The sequence below is a fragment of the Balaenoptera musculus genome, chromosome 15 (assembly GCF_009873245.2).
Source record: "Balaenoptera musculus isolate JJ_BM4_2016_0621 chromosome 15, mBalMus1.pri.v3, whole genome shotgun sequence".
In the NCBI taxonomy this organism is placed as follows: Eukaryota; Metazoa; Chordata; class Mammalia; order Artiodactyla; family Balaenopteridae; genus Balaenoptera; species Balaenoptera musculus.
This window is the reverse complement of record NC_045799.1, coordinates 28381640-28389649: the sequence shown is the minus strand read 5'-3', so window position 1 is coordinate 28389649 and position 8010 is coordinate 28381640. Positions and strand designations below refer to the sequence as shown.

The following is an 8010-nucleotide window of genomic DNA, read 5'->3' as shown; positions in this document are numbered from 1 at the left end:
AGGTGGCTTCAGGGTGCCCACAGTCTCATGGGAGTGGGTCCCCACATCAGTAGGGTATGAGAAGTGGGGACAAAGGACAGTCCCTCTCCCTCCAGATCCAAACACTGAAAACACTCTGTAATCACCATGCAAATGAGGCGTCACACCCCTCAGACCTCACAAGGAACTAGCATGGATTCACTCACTCATTCATTTACTCATTCATTCATTCCCCCATCTATCCAACAGCTATTTTTTGAGCACCTTACCTCAAGGAGCTTCTTAATTTAATGTAGCCCAATGTATCAATCTTTTCTTTTATGAAAGGGCCCTATTCTTGGAGCTGGGGAGATAATGGTGGACCAGGCTGCCTCACAGAGCTGTCAAAGGGGGGAGAACTTAGTCCCATCAATAACATGCGAAGTGAGGATAACACTAAAGGGAACAGTGTAGAGACAGACAAAACCAGATTTATTTGGCAGGGGGGAGGTGTGAGAGGGTGGCTCACTATGGGCCCCTGGCATTCTTTTTTTTTTTTTCTTTTTCAAACTAGTTTATTTAGGGGTTCCATTTTCACTCCTCAATAGATTTTATGTATTTCTCATATGCTCCTTCACTCATTAGTTCATATAGTTCTGAAGGGTTACTGAGTGTCATCTTGATCAGCCAACCTTCTTCGTAACAAGATTTGTTGACAAGTCCTGGATTTTCTGCTAGAGCTTCATTAATTTCAGTTACTTCTCCTGATAGAGGAGAAGAGTTCACTAGCAGCTTTCACACTTTGCAAAGCACCAAATTCCTCTTGTTTGTTCAATTTTGTCCCAACTTCAGGCAGACTACTGTAAACAACATCTCCCAAAGCTTCCTGTGCAAAATTGCTGATTCCCACTGTTCCAACACCGTTTTCTGTTGTTACCCATTCATGTTTGTCTGTGAATTTACGACCCGACATCAGAGCGGGGCCGGTGCGCAGCGCCCGGACGGCGCCCGCCCGCAGTCCCCAGGGCCGCGGCGGGCAGGGCGCGTTGGGCGCAGAGATGGCGCACAGGCTGCAGACAGCGGCCCACACGCTGCGCGCTACTCGCAGCGCCATGTTCGCAGGGGTGCAGAGGGTCTCCGCGCAGCATCTAGAGCACCCCGGGCCGGAGGGGAGGGGGCGGGGCGGGGAGAGGGCGGCCCCGGGCCGGAGCGAGCCGGAGCGAGCCGGAGCGAGCTGGCTGGACCGGCGCGCAGGGGCCCATTCTTTTTTTTTTTTAAATCAAATTGAATCAAATATTCTAAAATGTACCTACACTAAATATATTTTTAGCCATAACATAATTTGAAAGAGTTTAAATTTTTTACCTTTTACTGGCTATGAATAATTTATTTCATTAGCAATTGTCTAGACTTTATGGCAGTTGGCATGCACCCCTGGGAATGCTTGCAAAGTGAAAAAAAGTAGAACCTACAAAGGGTTTTCAACTCCACCTTGAGCTGTTGAATGAGCTGGAGTTTTGAGTAGGATTTTATGTGAGCAGAGATCTGTGGCTAAAATGCCTTGGAAACTTTCCTCTCCTGGGGCCACTCCTGGGCTTTCTCCTGGGTGGGAAACGTGGTATGGGACAGTCTGGAGTATTAGGGGTAGTACTGGGAGCCTGAGGCCAGCACAACATTGGTGGGGGGGCCGCCATTCTGGAGCAAGGTTCAGCATCCAGAGAATGCAATGGGTAGAGGGACTTTCCCTGGACTGGGGATCGGGGGATGGTTAGGGGGTGATAACTGTCGGACTAGGGCTGGCTCCCAGGGCAGGCTGTAATCTTGGCCAGGGCCACCTCTGACCTACAGCCTATGACAGCTGCAGTCCCTGGGAACAGCAGGAGGCATTTCTCTGCCCCTTCCTGCAGCAAAGATTGCCTCTGGCTGTCATTAGGAAGGGCAAGGCATGCCAGGCCCATCCCTTGGCCTGAGACCCAGATGAATTTTGGAAAGCAATCCTACTTGGATGTGCTAGAGAAATAAGGATTTTTTAAAAATTATTATTATCATCGTGGATCAAGAGCTATAGGGCTAAGCTCAAACCATGCAGGTTTTTAAAAATAAAATAGAATAAATAAAGTAAAATTTGAATTAAATAAAATCTAAATTGAAGAAAAGAAAATCAGTATCAAAATTAAATAAAAAGGAAACCCAATGGTTCCTAAATACAGGAGCAAATGCTCCCCATCACTCCCAATGAAGAAATTTACATTTGAAATGTACAATGGGTTTGACAAGGACAGCTATTTAATAAAGATATTAAAGTACATCCCTAAAAGTTAATTACAAAAGGAAAAGTAATACATTTATGGTGGAGAAACGACACCACCTTAACCCAGTGATCAAAGTTAACACTAATAAAGGGACAAATTGACACCATGTGTCTGCTGATGTAATACACGGGAAAGGATACAGCACCACTTCTAAGGCATTCTGCCAAAAAGGCATAACCTGAGTCTAATCATGAGGAACAGTGCACAAACCCAAAGCGAGGGATGTGACATTCTATAAAACAACATATTTATATTCTTCAAAAATGTCAAAGTCATAAAACACAAAGAAAAGTCAGAAACTGTTCCAGATTAAAGGAGACTAAAGAGGCACAACAACTAATACAATGGGTAATGACTACACCTTGCACCGAAAAAAAAAATTTATAAAGGACATTATCAGAACAGTTGACAAAGTTGGAATACAGACTGCAGATTAGATGAAAAGTACTGGGTGACAGACTGGCCAGTGGGGAACAGGAATTCTGCTACACTGGTTGGAGTGTCAGGCCATTTGGCAACATTTAGCAGGTTACAAACACATATCCCCTTTGCCACACTGATTCCAGTTCTAGGAGTTTATTCTGCACATACTCATAGTTACAAAATGATGTCTGCATAAGGACAGGCATTGCAGCCTTGTGGTAATAACAAAAGACAAGAAACAACTTAAACATTCATCCTATTAAATAAGTGATGGCACATCTAAACCATGGAATTCATGCAGCTGTGAAAAATAAAAGAGGCGGATCTCTAAGTACTGCTAAAGAATGCTGGCCAGGGTGTGTCGCAGCAAGTGAAGTGCAAAACACTGCAAAGTAAGGTACCACTTGGTAAAGAAAAAAGGGGAGGAGAGAATGTATGTGCATATGCTCACAAGTGCATAAACCACTTCTGAGTGGAACACAAGAAAGAAGCTAAAAACAGTTGCCACTTCCTAGAAGGGGAACTGGGTGGCTGGGGGACAGGTGGGGGGCAGGTGTACACTTTCCCCAGTGTACACTTTTGTACTGTGTTTGTACAGCATGTCTATTACCTATTCAGAAAAGAAGAAGAAAGAAGGAGAAAGAGGAAGAGAAGAAAGAAGAGGAGGAAGAAGGGAAAGGAGAAGGAAGAGAAAGGGAAGGAAGGAAGAAGGAAGGAAGGGAGGGAGGGAGGGGAATGGTTAATAAAAATTCTTAAAAAAATTTTTTTCGGACTTCCCTGGTGGTGCAGTGGTTGAGAATCTGCCTGCCAATGCAGGGGACACGGGTTCGAGCCCTGGTCTGGGAAGATCCCACATGCCGCGGAGCAACTAGGCCCGTGAGCCACAACTACTGAGCCTGCGCGTCTGGAGCCTGTGCTCCGCAACAAGAGAGGCCGCGATAGTGAGAGGCCCGCGCACCGCGATGAGGAGTGGCCCCTGCTTGCCACAGCTAGAGAAAGCCCTTGCACAGAAACGAAGACCCAACACAGCCAAAAATAAATAAATTTAAAAAAAAAAATTTTTTTTTTCAAATATTGTCCACTTAACACCTGCTGTCTGGATGCAACGTTGGAAATGCGTATAAGGAATCACAGACGATAGATGAAAGGAGACTATTCAATCTGTTTCCCACTGACCAAAAGTGGAGGCTTTGGCCCTTTCGCCCCCAGAGAGGCCGAGAAGGTCTCAGAGGAACACCCAGCTTACAGACGCCCTCCGCCCACCCGAGCTGCCACCACCCAGCGTGCAGGCTTTTCTTTTGCGTTTTGCATCAGGGTCCCTGAACTCCCAGCACCCCATTCTGTCCCGCACCACGCCCACCCAGCCTCCCTCGGTGTGGATTTCTGTGCAGCCACGTGCCTCTTTGTTAGCACGTCTTCATCGTTTTCTTGGCTGCCTATTTCGCTACCAAAATGTAAAATATTGGTTCAGAATGTGAAGCCAGGCAGACCTGGGTTCAGCCTGCACTGCACCAAGGTCCATCTCCTTTCTGGTTTGTACGAGCCTAAGCAGACCCTGCTGATGCTCAGCGAGGTGGGATCGCCACAGGGAAGCTGCGTTATCGTGGAGCTTGAGTACCGTCTGCCAAACCTCCAACTCCCATGAAAGCCTCAGCCATAGTCAAGGAAAGCCTACAAAACAGGTTCCAGGACCCCAGCTGCCTGCTCTGGGAGGAGGGGTCTGAAACAGCAGCCTGTGACCTGCTAGTTCTCTCTTTTTACCTTGGGTAACTCCCTGTTGTACACGGTGAAGGCAAATAGTTGGTGCTGGCACCCTGTCTGTGTTGATGCATTTTAATTAATAAATTATAATTATCCAACTCACATATGTAGAATACAGGTGAACATTCTCTTTGAAAATAGTTGAAGTGCACACAAATATATCTATAAAAAAGTGAAAATAATGAAACACATAAACAGAATGTTGTATGCCCAAACACAAAGTTGTATCCACCTTATGATCCCATTTATATAAAGTTCAAAAATTGGCAAAACGAATCTAAGGTGGCAAAAGTGACAGAAGGATAGTGATAATCCTTGAGAGGATAAGGAGCAGGGCCCCTGGGGTGCTGGCAATATTCTCTTTTTTTATCCGAGCTCCGGTTAGAGGGATGTGTAGAGTTTGTGAAATCTTACCAACTTTCATACCTATCTGTGCACATTTTAAATGTATTTTATACTTAAATAAAATTTTGAAGTAAAAATAGCCCTTTGCACACCTCATTTTATTCTCTTCTCCAGAAGCTACCACTGTGAACAGTTTGGTGTTTCCTTCCTAGATATTTTTCTATTTGTTTATATTGATAGATTGATAGATGATAAATGGGGGGATGGAGGAATAGATATATAGATACATAGATAGAAGATAGATGATAGATAGATGATAGATGATAGAATCTTTGTTTTTCCCATAGGTATTACATACTGTTGCTCTATGACTGGCTATTTTCTTTTAGTAATATGTCTTAGAGATCAGACTACATGAGTATCATAGATCTGTTCTTGTTCTTTGTAATAAGTACACATAGTATTCCATAGTGGGGATGTACCATAACTTACTTAATCCGTGCCTTGCTCTTGGGCATTTAGGTTATTTCCAAATTTTGCCATTTAAACAATGCCATAAGGAACATTCTTCTACCCATTCCTTTGAGAATTTGTATGTTTCTCTTGAGCAGATGGCTAAAGAAGGAATTTCTGAATCAGTGAGTGAGTCTTGAAAATTCAAGCGGATATTGCCAGATCACCTACCAAAGAACGTTACACCAACTTACATGCTGTCCATTCACTCATGTCACTCGCTCATGCCCTTGCTAAATATTTATTGAGCACCTACTCTGTGCTGGGATATTGTTCTAGGTGCTGGGGATTTAACAGTGAAAAGGCGATAGTCCTTATTCTCATAGAACTCAGAGTCTGGTTGGGGAAACAGCCCCAAAGAAACACATAAATACATAAAATTTCAGATGATGAGAAGCGCTAAAAGAAAATAGAGGTGTCTGAGCAGGCCCATTTCCTCATACTTTCACCAACACTGGTGTTACCCATTCTTTTGATGTTTTTTGCTGATTTGGTAGCTATTTCTTCTGTTGTGAATTCTGTTGTGAATTGTGTCTTTATTCTCCTTTGCCCATTTTATGATGGTGTGCTTTGTCTTCTTACTGACTTGTAGGAGCTCTTGATTTATTATGGATTTTAATCCTCTAATTTATATATGTTGCAACTATTTTCTCCATCCTGTTACTTGTCTTTTATCTCTGATCATGGTGTTTCACAAAGTCCTTATAATGGGGACCACAGAAAATTTAGTCTAGACTTTCATCCCAGGAAAAGTTGGGCTTCTTCTCAGGAACTGGTTTGGGGTTTTTCCCCCCATGAAACCATGTAACCGTGTTTCTCCCTCTTTGCTTTGGCTGCAGGAAAGCTCAGAACAAACTTTTTTGGTCACTTCTGACATCGGTTCAGAACCTCACGGCAGGCATTTAGGAACCAGACCTCATCCTTGAGTTCACATTCTTTCCCTTTCTTCTCACAATTTCATTATCCATTTCTTTTCCTATCCTCTGGTTTTATAATATCTGTAAGCTGCCTCAAATCATTTTTGCAACAAGGTGAAGCATAAATAAATGATTTTATTTCCTGCTCACAGCAGCCCGTTTCACAGATGAAGAAACTGAGGCCCAGAGAGGGGCAGTGACTTGAGCCAAGGCTGCAGTGAGTCAGCAGAGAACCTTAGACTTTCACTCAGCTTCTCCATGTCTGCTGTGCTCCATCCCTGCTCTGGCTGTTTCTAAAGAGGAGGCCTGTCTCAATTTTCCTACTATATTAATCAGAATTGTTTCAGTTGCCTATGACAGAATCCCATTAAACAAACAAAGAGAATTGATTGATTCACATAAAGGTCAAATTCAACGGGCTGCAGGTGTAGTGGGATCCAGACACATGGGCAATATTGGCAGGCCTCCGGCTACACTTAGCTTTGCTTCTCTCTATATCTCTATTGGATAGCATCATCTTTTTCTGCTTTAGACAAGCTTCACTCCATGTAGCATAAATATGACACCACAGTCCCAAGATTGCATCCTGATAGCCTGAAGAGGGAGATCCTCCCCTACAGCCCCTAAAGAAAGAAAAGATTCTAACTGGCTCCAGTTCCATTCTAACTGGAAAGCCTTACTCTTGTAGCCAGAGTGACAGGCATCTTGATTGACAGCTCCATCCAGACTCCTGGAATTGGGGAGGAGTTCCCCCAGAGACAGAGGAAAGAGGGAAAGAAAGTATGATGGGCAAACTCTGCACTGACCAATGCCTATTGTCCCAGAGAAACAGAGATCTCCCCAGCATGGAGAAGAGAGATGCTCACCCCAAGAACGAATCAGCCAATGAATGCCTTTGGTTTTTCTTTAAAAGGGGAAACTCATATTTTCCCCTTCTGCTCTTGAGCTCTTTCTCTTTGACGGTAATCTACCACCATCACCATCAGCGACAACATCATTCAGCTCAGTCCTGCCTCTACACGCTTGCTTTTGCTGTTTGCACCTCCCAGATGCCCCCTTCTTACCCCCTAACCAAATCTTAGCAATTCTTTTCTAGGAATCCTTCCTTGAAGACTCCAACCCAGGAGATGTCTCCCTCTTCTGAACTTCCCACCCCATCCAAAGACATTTTTATAGCAATGACTATGTGCTTGGCTCTTTGGGGAGAGTTAAAGGTGTACCAGTGTAAGAAGGTGCATCCAGTTTGACCTGAAATGCCATTTCAGAGGGTTGGCTGAATGGTCTCTGGAAGGCTGTAGTCCATGCTGAAGAAAGCAAACAACACTCCTCCCGTGGTCCCCAAGATTGTTTAGGAGACTAAGAGAGAAGAGAAATGGGAAGAGAAGACAGTGAAATTTTCATGTGTATCATCTAGTTTAGAGCTCCCCAAATCTCTGCCACTTAAATCTTAATTTACAGACAAAGGAACTGGTGCTCAGAGAGGTGAAGTGGCTCACCCAAGATCACACAGCCAGTGAGCGACTCACAGAGCTCGAATCTGACTTGTCCAACGGTCCTGTCCCCTTCCTACCCATTCCCTAATGCCCCCCATTATTAAGTGATGACTCACACTACAGAAACGTCTTCTAATTAAATTTGAAAATAGGAAAAGCATTTGGAATGTACTCTGAGGAGGCTAGCCTTAGCAGAATTACTTCCATACCAAGAATTTGTTCCCCAGCTATGTAGCAGCTGGAATTTTTTTTTTTATTCCTTGATGAATGGAATGTAAGAAGCACAGA

At 44.0% G+C, this 8010-nt stretch overlaps 1 pseudogene; it reads right to left on the bottom strand.

Moving 5' to 3' along the window:
- Positions 1-552: 552 nt before the first annotated feature.
- LOC118882053 lies at positions 553-1072 on the bottom strand (annotated as a pseudogene).
- Positions 1073-8010: the final 6938 nt, after the last annotated feature.